Consider the following 16,043-nt stretch of genomic DNA (forward strand, 5'->3'; position numbering starts at 1 on the left):
CAATCTGCACAATAGGATGTGCAGTATCATCACCAGTCTCCACAAATCCTAGTTTTTCCATTTTCCTTGCATCCTACATCCATTCTGCATGACCTGTCATGTGGTTTGATGCACTTGAGTCAACATACCACACTTCGTTGCTTTCTTCTGCACTTGTCACAGAATTGTTCATGTGCTGCACCATAAACAAATGCTCATTTCTGTCATCACCCTATCTACTAGAAGATGAATAATTTCCTTGTTGTAATTTTCCATTCATGATGTCATTTTGCTTTTTATAGCAGTCTTTAGCCATATGACCCATTTTACCACAATAGTAGCATTCAACATTGCTGTTTGCATTTTGGCCTCTTTGCCATCCACCATGACCTCTTTGGCTTCCCCTGCCACTAGAGTTACCATGTCCTCCTCCATAGGACTGGTTTTCTTGAGTTTGCTGCATATTCTGATTTCTACCATGGCCTCCAGATTGGCCTCCTCTACCTCTGCCTCTGCCTCTTCCAGCATTTGAGTAGAAGACAATTTCTTTTGAAGTTCCTCCTGAAGAAGATGCACCACCATTTCTCTGCTTCTCAGAAATTAGAAGAGCAATCAACTCCTCAAAGTCAGTAAATCTTTCACGGACGAAAATGGATGTTCGGAACTATGCATAATCCTTTCCTAGACCATTCAAGGTCATAGAAACTAAATCATCATCTTCCACTGGCGACTCAATGGAAGCAAGTGCATCTGCAATCTTCTTCACCTTCATGTGGTAGTCATTGATGCTCATACTTTCTCTTTGCACATTGTGCAACTCTTGCTTGAGCTGCATTTTCCTGGCTTGTGTATTCGTGCTATACATTTTTGACAAAGTATCCCATGCCTCCTTTGGCGTACTTGCATCTTGAATATGCAGAATCATAGAGTCTAAAATACTGATAGACAACCAGTACATAACTTTTCTGGCTCTCTCATGCAATCCTTTAAATACCTGCATTTGCTGTTGATTGGGAACATCAGGAAGAACTGGTTCTTCTTCATTTCCTACAACAAATTCCTAATATCCTTTTCCCATAAGGAAATTCGTCATTCTAAACTTCCATGCTTGGAAGTTGTTCTTGTCAAGCTTTTCAGTGACAATCTGTGAAAGAGAATCAGACGCCATTACAAAACACTGCAAAAAATTCTGTCACTGCAAAGAACACAGCTTCAGCCTCACAAGGGCAAATCTGCAAAACTGACGAAAGTGGTATTTGACCACACAGTCACTTCCTAGTGACGATTTTCCATCAACAGGCAACAAGGATGATTCTGTAACTCCCAATGTCTCTGCGCACAGGCATACGATGCAATTTCTACAGTAACTTTTCATCGACCTGTAGAACAGTGGTCGCACAGCATAAAATAGGGCCTTTTCTTGAGTGCGTGGAGAAAACTTCCGCCTCCAAAACAGGCCCCGAAATGGCCTCAAATAAAAAAAACAGAGCAACCAAGGGCTAAAGCCCTTACCCGCAGCATATACTGCCCTCTTGCTACACCGCGAAGGGTCTCTCAATCTGAGACAATGCACTCTTGCACTTTCCGGCTGTGCTACCTGTAGAGACTTGCTCCCAAAATAGAAAAATGAAAGCAACACTGGTCCTCTTACCAGAACACCGTGAACTTGGTTTGCTTTCTTGAGCTCCTTACCACGAACAAGGCTCTGATACCATGTCAAGATTGTGGGAGAGAAGGAAGGAGTCTCACTTGTAGCTTTCTTGCTTGCACAATGGGGGAATACACACAAAGGTGGAGACTGAAAACAGTTTTCCTCTTCTTAGTTGTGTAAGCCAAAAGAACTCAAGTACATAGAAATAGAAGAACCCTATATATGGGTCTCAAACCAAACTCAACTAACTAAGGTGTCATACTAACTGAGCCATGAACTAGAGTAGATAAGGATAGCTGTCATCTAGCTATTATTCATGGGCGGTGTACCAACCGCATCTACAACTGACAAGTCGGTGACATAAATGCACAACGGTCACCCTGGCATATCACGAGTGGAGCTCGATATCTCAACAGTAAATATGTTGAATTCTGATTATCATAATTAAGAATAGGGGAGTTCTTGATTGCTAGCTATGTAAACCCATTGTGGACGTACACGTTATACTTTGATGGAGCGTCCAGGGGCCCTAATAAAAAAGGGAGTGTTGGAGTAGTTATCTGAGATCCTCGACATAGAGTTACAATGAAATTAGCTATTTATCTCGGGGTAAGATTCACTAACCACATGGCAGAGTATAAAGCCTTGATTATGGGACTAAATATTGCCAAGAAAGGTGGTATTGGATGGTTGTTAGTAAAAAGGGATTCCTAGCTGATCATAAATCAACTAAATGGGACATACACAGTCAGTAATCCTATCCTTCATATGTATCATCGAACTGCTATGACCCTACTTGATGAATTTGAGAGCATATCTCTTCAGTTGATTCCACATTCTAGGAATCAGTTTTGCAGATTCCCTAGAGAATTTTGCTTATGAAGAGGATATCTTCTTCAACTGTGGTCCTAGTTTGGATATTGCTATTGATAATGAGACAAGACCTGGTTGCTTGTGGGAAAATTTATCAGACCACGTGTTATATGGCAAGTGATGGTTGAATGGGTAATGCAAAGAGTGGCCAAGACCCATCTACCACTATTATCTTGGACTCATAGGTTGATCAAATGATATGTTATGCGTACGTCTCTTGCTATATATGCAAGAGGGATGGGTCACAACTTGATGCATTTAGTTTAGGGCTGAGAGCCCTATTTTTTCCCTTGGGCTAGATCATATTTTTGTATATCTACCTTATTCCAAGGAGGGATGCGTAGGTGTTGTTCTGTTTGATCTCATTAGGCCAAGAGGGCCAATTGCTTTAAGGTTTTAATGTTTGATTTTATTAGGCCAAGAGGGCCAGTTATTTTGCAGTGAAATGTGCTATTTCTTTAAGCTAAGAGGGCCCTATGTTTGCTTGGTGCAAGTACGTTTAATGGTTTGTTGTCTTAGTGATTGCATCATACAGGTTGACGAAGTTGCTGGAGGGAGCCTTTGCTGTGGAGGAGCTTCTTGTGGCCATTCCAGGTGGTTTTGTCCCCTTTCTAAATCTTTTTTCCTTAAGCAAATAATGATACATGTGTATGTAAGGGTGCTTTCTTTTTGTTTGTTGGGGACCGACAATCAAGGCATGAAGTCCCAGGTTTAGGTTAGTTATGTATGTGGGAGGTTTGAGTAGTCATTACCTCCTGCAAAGGCATTGTCAAACACTGAAAGACCTATTTTTGAAGGCAATCCTAGTGACCCTATTCTGTTGACCTGGTAGGTGGCCATGCTAGGAGTTCCTATTAGTGTGGGGGTAGTTAGAGAAGCCTACTATAAATAACCAAAAGAAAAAAACCCTAAATATTTGAAAGAAAATACATGATTATACAAAGGTGTGTAAAAAGGGGTCCTAACCCTATAAAAATAAAAAAGAAAGAAAAATATTTGAGCAATTATTTATCACCTTGCGAAGGCCTAGTAGGTTCCTAGGGACGAGACAAGACTTGGGGCCAAGGCCCAGGGCCGATGCCTTGTTTTTCTAGGGTTGGCATCTAGTTGAAAAGCAAATAACAATAAGGAAGGTTGGAGCGAAAATAAAAGTGAGAGTCAGAAAAGGATTAAGTGACGCCTTGAGAGGGCTTGGGAGGCTCAAGGGAGGCTCTTGGGTACTGAGACATGACCTAAGGCCAATGCCCTGTTCTCCTTGGGTCACTACGCTTAGCTCCCTCCTTTTTACACACTCGAGTATGCAAAATCAAGGGCTACAAGGAAAATGTACTAAAAGATGTCAAGATTGTGGGAGAGAAGGAAGAAGTCTCGCTTGAAGCTTTCTTGCTTGCACAATGGGGGAAGACACACAAGGGTGGAAGCTGAAAACAATTTTCCTCTTCTTAGTTGTGTAAGCCAAAAAAACTCCAGTACAAAGAAATAGAAGAACCCTAGATATGGGTCTCAAACCAAACTCAACTAACTAAGGTGGCATACTAACTGAGCCACGAACTAGAGTAGATAAGGATAGCTATCATGTAGCTATTATTCAGGGGCGGTGTACCAACCGCATCTGCAACTGACAAGTCGGTGACATAAATACACAACGGTCACCCTGGCGTATCACGAGTGGAGCTCGATATCTCAACACTCCCCCTCGAGCTCAATCCCAATTCCTGCACACCAAGCAGGTCTCTGAACTTGCGCAGCTTCTCTGCACCCAATGCCTTCGTGAATATGTCAGCTATCTGATCCTCTATGCTGACATAAACTAGATCAATAAGACCTAGTAAAACCCTCTCTCGCACATAGTGATAATGCACCTCAATGTGCTTTGTTCTAGCATGATAGACTGGGTTATTTGGCAAGTGTATACTACTCATGTTGTCACAATAAATGACAACTGGCCCATCTGTAGACTGATGCATATCATAAAGTAGCTTATGCAACCAAGCTACCTCACATGCAGCCATTGCTGCACCCCTGTACTCAGCCTCTGTGCTCGAACAAGGCAACTGTAGGCTGTTTCTTGCTGCTCCAAGTGACTGCAGCACTCCCAAAAGAGAACACATATCCACTGGTAGATCGTCTATCAGAAATACTACCAGCCCAATTAGCATCAGTGTATCCATACAACTGTATCTGAACCCCAGTCTCATAAAATAGTCCATAGTGCAATGTGGACTTCGCATACCTGAGTATGCGTCTAGCCGCATCCAAATGTGGTTTCCTTGGAGCCTGCATAAACTGACTTACCAATCCAACAGCATAGCTCAAGTCTGGCCTGGTAATAGTCATATAAATCAAACTTCCTACTATGCGTCTGTACATAGTAGGGTCTTCTAGAAGCTCACCTGCATCTGTGCTCAGTTTCACATTCTGCTCCAAAGGATTTGAAATAGGCTTACAGCCTGTCATCCCATATTTGGACAGCATGTCCAATCCATACTGCCTCTGCAAGAGCTGTATCCCACTTGGTGATCTAATCACCTCAATGCCCAAGAAATAACGCAGCTCTCCCAAATCCTTCATCTCAAACTTCTGCTTCAATAGCATTTTCACATGAAGGATATCTTCATCACTGTCACCTGTCGTAATCAAATCATCAACATAAATGACAAGTAGCATAATACCTTTCTCTGTTTTTCTCACATAAAGTGAGAAATCTGCCTTGGAAATCTGAAAGCCAATAGTGACAAGATACTGTCCTACATTGTCAGACCATGCTCTAGGTGCTTGCTTCAAGCCATACAAGGCTTTCTTCAACCTGCAAACAAACTCAGGATGAACAGCATGCACATAACCTGGTGGCTGCTCCATATAGACCTCTTCTTGCAAATCACCATGCAAGAAGGCATTCTTTACATCCATCTGATGTAAAGACCATCCCTTTGATGCAGCCATAGCAATGACTGCTCTTACGGTTGCCATCCTTGCAACCGGACTGAATGTTTCTTCATAGTCAATGCCATATGTTTGTGCATACCCCTTGACTACTAATCTTGCCTTGTATCTGTTCACAGAACCATCAGCATTGTGCTTCACCTTATAAACCCACTTATAGCCAATTGCATTCTTACCTTTAGGTAAAGGTACCAATTCCCATGTAGCGTTTGCTTCCAAGGCATCCATTTCTTCATCCATGGCTTTCTCCCATTTTTCTTTTCCCATGGCTTGCTCAAAAGAAGTGGGTTCTGGTTCCTGTATCACCTTGACCATATATGCATAGTGAATGGCTGTAAATCCATCATACTTCAGCCTATCCACATGATACCTAACTCTGGTAGACCTGTGCAAAGTGAGTTCACTCCCAGGTGCTCTCAAAACATCCCTGGTCTTCCTTACTCCAGGTGTAACAATAGAAGGAATACCCAACTCATCATCAATGCTCTGTTCTGAGCCACTGGATTCACCATCCACATAAGAGTGACCTGCATTCACATCAAACATGGGCTGATCAACCTTCTCTTTTCCTTTTCGTGATACCTGCATACCACTATCTGCATTGCTTTGAGAAGATTCTCCTGATCTCAATCTGCCTGTCCATGGCGAAGAATGTGAATCACTGCTAGAGGACGCTCCAGGTCCACTAATATTTTGTGACTGCTGCTGTGAATTCTGTGCAGCATTACCATTTTGTGCATCTACATCATCAATCACATTTACTGGTTTATACCAGCTACTCATCTCATAAAAAACATCTCTGCTCACTATAAACTTACGAGTAGAAGGGTTATAGCATCTATACCCTTTTTGCTGCAGAGAGTAACCAATAAAGATGCACTTCTCAGCTTTTTGATCCAACTTGGATCTCAGCTCATCTGGCACATGTGCATAGGCAATGCAACCAAAATTTTTCAAATGAGAAATATCTGGTTTCCTACCAGTATACCTCTCCTCTGGAGTCATTCCATGTATTGCTGCAGTGGGAGTCCTGTTCATTATGTAGACTGCTGTAGCAACTGCTTCAGCCCAATAAAAATCTGGCAAGTCTTTTTCATTGAGCATGGCACGAGATACCTCTCCAATATGCCTGTTTTTCCTTTCTGCAATTCCATTTTGTTGTGGGGTATAACTGCATGAATATTGCTGCTTTATGCCATGCTCCTATAAGAACTTTGCAAACTCATTTGAGAGGTACTCTCCCCCTCCATCTGACCTTAGGCATTTTATTTGCAGACCTGTTTCTTTTTCAGCCATAGCTTTAAGGGTTTTGAAATGCCCAAAAACTCCACTTTTCTTTTTCATAAAATACACCCAAACTTTTCTGCTATAGTCATCAATAAAAGTGACAAAATAATGATAGCCTCCAAGAGATGCAGCTTTAGTAGTCCACACATCAGAGTGGATTAATTCCAATGGCTTCTCACTCTCTTGAACATGTCTAGGAAATGGTTTCCTTGCCTGTTTTCCAAATTGACAGGCTTCACATACCTTATGCATTTCTGCAACCTTGAATTTCGGAAAACCTGCAACAATATTTTGGGCCTGCATTGATTTAAGTCGTTGTACATTAACATGACCAATGTGTTTATGCTAGATATCAATATCTGCAACTACACCGGTCCCATGTGCAAACATTGCTGCACTCAATTCAGACATGTCTGCATCCAATGTAAACATTCTGCCCTTCTTCTTTCCTTTTGCTATCAAGCGACCTTTATTTTTCATATCCTCAACAAAGCATCCATGAGGATTAAATCTGACCTGCAAGCCCTGTTCAACCATTTGACCAACAGAAACCAGATTCTTGGTGATATTCGGGACATGAAATACATCGGACATGTATTTCTTTTTCCCATCCTGCATAGACAAGGGAATTTTTCCAATCTGCACAATAGGATGTGCAGTATCATCACCAGTCTCCACAAATCCTGGTTTTTCCATTTTCCTTGCATCCTCCATCCATTCTGCATGACCTGTCATGTGGTTTGATGCACCTGAGTCAACATACCATACATCGTTGCTTTCTTCTGCACTTGTCACATAATTGTTCATGTGCTGCACCATAAACAGATGCTCATTTTTATCATCACCGTGTCTACTAGAGGATGCATAATTTCCTTGTTGCAGTTTTCCATTCATGATGTCATTCTGCTTTTTATAGCAGACTTTAGCCATATGACCCATTTTACCACAATAGTAGCATTCAACATTACTGTTTGCATTTTGGCCTCTTTGCCATCCACCACGACCTCTTTGGCTCCCCCTGCCTCTAGAGTTACCACGTCCTCCTCCATAGGACTGGTTTTCTTGAGTTTGCTGCATATTCTGATTTCTACCACGGCCTCCAAAGCGGCCTCCTCTACCTCTGCCTCTATCTCTTCCAGCATTTGAGTAGAAGACAACTTCTTTTGAAGTTCCTCCTGAAGAAGATGCACCACCATTTCTCTGCTCCTCAGAAATTAGAAGAGCAATCAACTCCTCAAAATCAGGAAATCTTTCACGAACTGAGATGGATGTCCGAAACTGTGCATAATCCTTTCCTAGACCATTCAAGGTCACAAAAACTAAATCATCATCTTCCACTGGTGACCCAATGGAAGCAAGTGCATCTGCAATCTTCTTCACCTTCATGTGGTAGTCATTGATGCTCATATTTTCTCTTTGCACATTGTGCAACTCTTGCTTGAGCTGCATTTTCCTGGCTTGTGTATTTGTGCTATACATCTTTGACAGAGTATCCCATGCCTCCTTTGGCGTACTTGCATCCTGAATATGCATAATCATAGAGTCTGAAATACTGATAGACAGCCAATACATAACTTTCCTGGCTCTCTCATGCCATGCTTTAAATGCCTGCATTTGCTGTTGATTGGGAACATCAGGAAGAACTGGTTCTTCTTCATTTCCTGCAACAAATTCCCAATATCCTTTTCCCATAAGGAAATTCGTCATTCTAAACTTCCATGCTTGGAAGTTGTTCTTGTCAAGCTTTTCAGTGACAATCTGTGAAAGAGAATCAGATGCCATTATAGAAGACTGCAAAAAATTCTGTCACTGCAAAAACCACAGCTTCACCCTCACAAGGGAAAATCTGCAGAACTGGCGAAAGTGGTATTTGACCACACAGTCACTTCCTAGTGACGATTTTGCATCAACAGGCAACAAGGATGATTCTGTAACTCCCAATGTCTCTGCGCACAAGCATACAATGCAATTTTTATAGTAACTATTCACCGACCTGTAGAACAATGGCTGCACAGCATAAAACTGGGCCTTTTCCTGAGTGCGTGCAGAAAACTTCCGCCTCCAAAACAGGCCCCGAAATGGCCTCAAATCAAAAAAATAAGGTCGCCAAGGGCTAAAGCCCTCACCCGCAGCATATATTGCCCTCTTGCTTTACCGCGAAGGGCGTCTCAACCTGAGACAATGCACTCCTGCACTTTCCGGCTGTGCTACTTGCAGAGATCTGCTCCCAAAACAGAAAATAAAAGCAACACTGCTCCTCTTACCAGAACACCGCGAGCTTGGCTTGCTTTCTTGAGCTCCTTACCACGAACAAGGCTCTGATACCATGTCAAGATTGTGGGAGAGAAGGAAGAAGTCTCGCTTGAAGCTTTCTTGCTTGCACAATGGGGGAAGACACACAAGGGTGGAGGCTGAAAACAATTTTCCTCTTCTTAGTTGTGTAAGCCAAAAAAAACTCCAGTACAAAGAAATAGAAGAACCCTAGATATGGGTCTCAAACCAAACTCAACTAACTAAGGTGGCATACTAACTGAGCCACGAACTAGAGTAGATAAGGATAGCTATCATGTAGCTATTATTCAGGGGCGGTGTACCAACCGCATCTGCAACTGACAAGTCGGTGACATAAATACACAACGGTCACCCTGGCGTATCACGAGTGGAGCTCGATATCTCAACAAAAGACACCATTTATTGATTAGGCTATAAGAGTCCTTGCCTAGGAGGAGCCCCTAGTAGAGCTATCCTTAGTTAGGTAGGTAGTTCAGACCACCACTTAGGATCCCCTCTTTGATAGTTCTTTTTAGCTTGGTTGTGTTAGAGCAGTCGGTTAGTGACTAGCTTTAGCCTTTCTGACATAGTATGCTAGGCGGGTTTCATGCCTGGGTTTTGTCAAGGGGTAGGGTGAAAGCTGTGATGTGTTTTGTTAGATATTTTTTGTAACAACTTGATGCTCTTTGTGGTTGTGTTGTTGTGCATATCTGTTTGTGGGATTCGACGGGCTGAGTCGCCCTATCCCATGGTTGCCAATGGGAGCCGCATTTTAGGAGCCAACTTTGGGGCATTCTTGAAGTATTTAAGGCTAGTTCTGGAGCAGAAAAGTTTCCGAGAGAAGCTAAAGAGCGATTCTTCATGGAAAATTAATGGTGGCAAATAGCTGGAGCTGGAGTTGCATTTTGGCATCAAGAATCCAACGCAAGTCTCGGTTCGTCGATTGGAGGTTGTTTAACCCCCCATTTAATCCCCATAAGGTTCAGCACTCTAAAGCAACTATTGGATCCAGAAGGAGTGGGACGGGGCTCAGATTTGTAGATTTCGACGTCACGAAGCCACCCGTCTAGACAGATCTCAATTCCGACGTCGTTAAGCCTCTCAAAACTGAAAAACCACTTGCGAGTAGCGTGAAACCAAAAGGATGGAACCGGTTTTTTCAAATTTTAAAAGCTTAAATCTCTTAATGAAGATTTAAAAAAAATGTGTTTTGCATACGGCAAGGGGGACACAAATTTTTTTGCACCCCCTCAATTCTTCGATTGATGCCTCTTGATGGCTGGGGGATGCAGAGAGAGGAAGGGAGATTGCTGATCTACTCCCCTGAGATGAACATGAGGGTGGAGAATTGGAAAAATTGGTTTTTAGTCTTTCTCTCTCCTCCCTCTCTCTCCCCTCTAAGGGGCTGTTCTTGTGCACTACCTTGAAGAAGGAATCGGGAAGGAGATTGAAGCAAATGATGATGGAAATTAATGGAGATGCTGAAGATTGATGTGCAGCATAGAATTGAGAGTAATGGAGGCTCCGTCTACTGGTCACACAGTCATTTAATGCATCTCGGGTTTCATAAAAACATGTCATTACTATTTTTTATGAAAGAAATGAAGTTTTTTTTACATTTTATGATGGAAATGATGTTCTTATTTATGCAATGAAAATTTGTTTGAGTGCTATTTGCATTATGTTTAATTGATATACATCATAAAATTCTGATTTCATAATGATTTATATGCACTATTGAAATCTCACAAACCCGAAATGCGATTTTTAAGGGTAAAATGATGGTTTTGTCATTTCGGGTGGGTGAAATGTGTTCCTATGGGAAAAAATAGAAAATAAAATTGTAGTATGATGAAATGATTGGCATGAAACTTTTATAAAATAATAGTGATTATTATCAAATAAATGCATAAAAATAAGAAAAAATAGAAAAAAAAATACGCTTCATTAAAAAAAGGAAAAATACAATGAGTATTTGTGAATGTATGGTAGTGGCGGAGCATGAGGTTTAGCCTCATTTTTTCCTATCTTTTTGTCAAATTTCATGATTGATCACTTTTCCTACATCAAAACATGAACCCCTACACTTATGCAATGGAAGCAATACCTAAACGTAGGGGTGGGGTATTTGAGTGATGCGACTTAGGTGCTCTTTATTGCCGGTTTTACTGATTCATATCATGCTATAGAGCTCGTTCTATTTTAATTAAGAGGATAGTAGCATGATCGTTGTCTCGGTGCTATCTTTACATTACCGCAACGAGTTAGTGAATGAGCATTGGAAAGCCTAGTTGTGCATGACACGTTTCTAATTGAAAATTATATTTAAGCACATTAGCATCATCCACTTTTGCATGTGCATATCAACCATGGTATCAGAATATGAAGAACTCGATGCATAGCACATGTTTTCCGTTATGATGACCTACCCTTGAGAGTGTGAGGGACAACCTAATCCGTAGGCTAGTTGATCGGGTTTCTTGGGAAACTATTCATAGTTGGTTCTTCCTCTTCTTTTACTTTTTTGATGGTGATATTGGAAGTCCTTGCCCTCCCCATTGCTGCTTGACCCCGATCATGTGCAACTCTTGTTTATCCATGGAATCGTCCTTGGTGGTGGTCCTCACCAAGTTTGGGACACTCTCTTTTGAGGTGCCTAGGTTCCTTGCAGTAGAAGCACCATAGGTTTTGGTAATTTCTCTGTGTAGGAACAAAGTCACTGACTGCATTCACCTTTGGTTTCTTCTATTGTCCTTGACCTTGTCCTTGTACTCTTTTAAATTTGGCTTTTGTGTCATTCTCCCTAGTTCTAGTCTTTGTAAGACCAAGATCTATTATTCCTAGATTTGGGCTGAACTTCTTGGGCGATGGGACCTGCTCTTATCAATGCGTCTTGTAAATCTGTAGGATGCATAGATTCCAATTGGGTACTCATTGGTGGATCTAACACATCACAAAATTGTGAAACCTATTAGGATATGCTCATAGTCAGGGCATACTTTAGCGATGAGACAAATTTTGAGTAGTATGCCTCCAGAGATAGATCAAACTGCTTTATCTTAAAGAACTCATTCATCTTCTGAGTCCTATATGCCGGGGGCATATATCTCCCTTGCACTACCTCTTTGAGTTTATCCCAAGTTACTGTTCTTTCAGCTACTGCTTGGTCCTTGCACCACTGCTTCCACCAGAGCCTAGCTTTGTCGATCAGCTTGAGCCTGGCAATCATAGCCTAGTTTGCAGGTACTATTTCTACTACACTGAAGTAATCCTCCATGGATTCAATCCATACTTCAACATTGGCTTCAACAGTCTTCCGTTTCCAAAAAATGTTTTCTAGTGAAAGCATTACTTCACTCTACCTGATTTACTCTTATCTTGCTTATGTTGTTTGTTGGTTTGCTTTGATACCAACTGTAACATGCATAGATCTCGACATGTTTTAGTAGTCCAATGCTGCATGGCACTACCACAAAATGTCACAGAGTTTGTTAGTTAGCAACTCTCGAGTCTACTCCACAACAAAACGTATCGGCCAACACCGTTAGGATCGACCTAAATCTTCTTGGGTTTCTAATGGTCAAGTCATTCTACGGCCTTCTAGTATTGGCGATCTACTTTGCACAGAGCATCTAAACTGAGTCGGACTCATATCGTACTTGGTTTAAAGAGAATGGGAAACAAGAGGGATGCATCGCTCGACCTCTCTACCCGTAGGGTAAAGTCCCATTCTGGTCCCCTCGAACGATATGAGCTAGGTTCTATCTTACATTATATAATATCAATACGCCATCGTCATTTGAATGGTGAGAAGCCTCCCAATTCTTTGGGACCACCCTGCCATAGGATGGACCCACCGGGGGTTCTGTCCACCCGCGTCCCTTGATAGCTTTAGTTTCGTACTTACCTAAGGGCACATTATTGGTAGCACATATAAGCAGCTTCCTTAATTAACCCATTAGTCACATGTTCCTTTACGTAATTTTATGCATTGACACGAAAACAGATAAGACAAATTCCCTGAAAGTAAACTTTATATTAAAATTTCAATTGAGATACAAATCCTGCCAATAAGACGATTACCGCAATCCGTAAGGATGTGTCTTATTTTCCTACAAGTTTCCACGCTTGCACTAGTAACATGGCCTCAAGATTCCTTCTCGAGCCACGTAGACCATTTGAATAGGACCTAGAGGCAAGGGATTTATAGCCAAAGCCCCTGGCACCCGAGTATCCTCTACGAATAGATGTTTTTATGGAGAGACCTCTCACGATCGATTCGGTCCAGATTCCTGACATGGCTATCAAAACCCCCTTGGATAGGGTTGGCGACTAGTTGGGAGTGCTCAACATGCCTTTCCCAAGTGTTTCAACCTGAATCCAATTTGAAATATTTTCTTCTTATCAATTCCTTTGTTAGACGACTCTTTTTCCAAACAGGTGTTCTTAAGTACAAACACAAGCAGAAGTGCATAATATGTACTAGACAAATCTTTGTTCTCTCTGTCGAAGGAAATTCTGATTTGATGCAATAGCATCTAGTCTCGGCTTTATCCCCATTATCGACTAAGATTTCTAGAGATAACCTAATTTAATTTCCTCATTCTTTTTGATGAAGGAGTATCCTTGCAATGTTGATTGCAATTTGGGACATTGGCTTCCCTACAACAAAACCCTACATATTCATTTGAACTAGGATTTGTCGGTAATTCATAAAGTTACTTAAGGACTTTGAATTCCTTTTAGCTTCAAGCAAGATGGGCCTTGAGAAGAATCCTTTCAATTTCTAACACTTTAGGGTTTGAAATTCTTTCAACTTCCTAGGAACCCTACATATTCTATCACAAGTTCAATCTTTGTTTTGTGAGATGTAATAGGATTTCCTATTATTTCAACCAAGCAAATAGATGTGGATGTATAAAATCTATCTGGCTTAGTTGTTGTTTAATGCGTAATCTTAAAAATTTTCATACATATGTTAGCATGAAATTTCCATGCAATTTATGTGCACTTTAATGACTTCTAAGTGCAATTTTAATCGATCACCTAAGATGAATGCGAGGAACAAAATTTTCCTAGTATACTCATTATCTCGAAACATGCTCAATTAAGGTGCGATAATTAATGTAAATGTTTTTTTCTCCCAATTTCTTTTCCCTAATACAACGGGGTGCACCTGTTTCATAAGAGATGTGTTTCTCGTAGTTGCGGTCCCTCGGTTTGCAGTCCCGTTGGTTGTGGTGGGAGTTTCAACGTTTGGAAGATCTTTCACTTGGGGGCCATCGTCGGAAAATGGATTCAAGAGATGAAGAAGGAGGAATGGATTTGAGATGGGAGAGCGTAAGAGAAGATGGCTTAGTAAAAGATTGAGATAGGGGGCATTGAGCTAACTCTCTCCCTCACAGCTTCTTGGGATAACTCCTCTCTCTCTCTCTCTCTCTCTCTCTCTCTCTCTCTCTCTCTCTCTCTCTCTCTCAAGCTCCTTCTTGCAATCTCTTGGAGGGGTATCCTTCTACCTCCTTGTCTCTACCTCTCTCTCGCAGCCTCTCGGGTCTCCTTGTCCTTCTCTAACTACTCCCCATGCCTCATATTTATAGCTAAACAAGAGAAGAAGGGTTGTGGCTGAGAAGAAGAGCTCTTTATGGAGGAGATCTTGGAAAATCAGCAATTTGATGCTCAAATCACAATTCTGATAGTTCTGTTGACTCTGAAAGGGGTGTAAAACCGCAAGACACTTGCTTAGAAATCTTCCAGATCACTCCTTCCTCATGTTTGAAGTGTTGTTTAATGCATGTAAAGTGCGATCACACGGCATGCATGATTTCGCCAATCCTTCTTTTTTGTATTAAATCTCCAAAACAAGCTGAAAGAAATCACTTTTTTTTTTACATGACATCATGTTCTAGAAATCTCCATAGCTTTTTAGGATATTTACAATAAGTAATATCTAAAATATGCTAGTTTTGCCCAAAAATCTAATATCTTTGGACCATCCATACTATACACATTAACACTAGTGATTAATATGGCTCATAACTCTCGTTCACATTGTAACTTCCCTGAAGGGTGGCTATACTCCTTATCAATCTAGAAAAAATGTCAGATTACAACTCTCGATTTTTTAATATTTTTTATTAAATAATTTTTTTTAGTTATTAATGTTAGTTAGTTTTTAATTTAGTAAGTCTTTAATTAGTAACCTTACTAACTTATTGATTGACTAACTAACTTTTGAACTAACCAAATAATTTTTAATTCATGGAAGTATTACACCTCGCTCCACTCAAATACAATCAACAACTTGTAAAGTGGTCTAGCAATCAATGCGTTGTTCAAAATGAAGTGTCGATTGTACCTTGTGTGCATCCTAGGAACTATCAGAATTGTACCTTGTCAACAATAACCATGATCTTAGAGGAGTCAATAGCAATGCCATTCTTGGACACCATGTGCCCTAAGATACATTCGTGTTTCACCCAGAATTGGCACTTTAGGGGGTTCAAAGAGAGATTATAGAGCCTACATCATTCAAAGACTGCGCGAAGCTTATCCAAGTGTTCTTTTTAGCAAGAGGGCATGCATAGATCATCAAAAAATACCTCTAGATCTTGCCTAAGCACATCAGTCCAAATGGCATGACTATGTATGCAAATACATCCCACTATGTGGGGCAAACATTGTCTTATGCCTATCATCGGGGTGTACTTGAACTTGGTTGTAACATGAGGAACCATCCAAGAAACTGTAGGCCTCTTTTCCTACTACTCTCTCAAGCATGTGCTTTGTATAAGGCAATGGATAATTATCTCTCTTAGTCGCTACATTGACTTTCTTGTAGTTCACACACACTCGTATTTTTTTGTTCTTCTTCAAGACAATCACAGTGGATGACACCCAATCTATGTGCTCAATCTTGTAGATGAATCATGCCTTCAATAGCTTATTGATCTCTTCCTTCATAGTGCAAGCCTGCTTTGGATTCATCGAGTAAGGTCGTTGCTTTATTGGCATTGTGTCAGGAGTCATTAGAATGTTATGC

Source organism: Lygodium microphyllum, chromosome 13, assembly GCF_053477565.2.
Source record: "Lygodium microphyllum isolate KBCC chromosome 13, Lygodium_microphyllum_v1.1.10, whole genome shotgun sequence".
Classification (NCBI taxonomy): domain Eukaryota; kingdom Viridiplantae; phylum Streptophyta; class Polypodiopsida; order Schizaeales; family Lygodiaceae; genus Lygodium; species Lygodium microphyllum.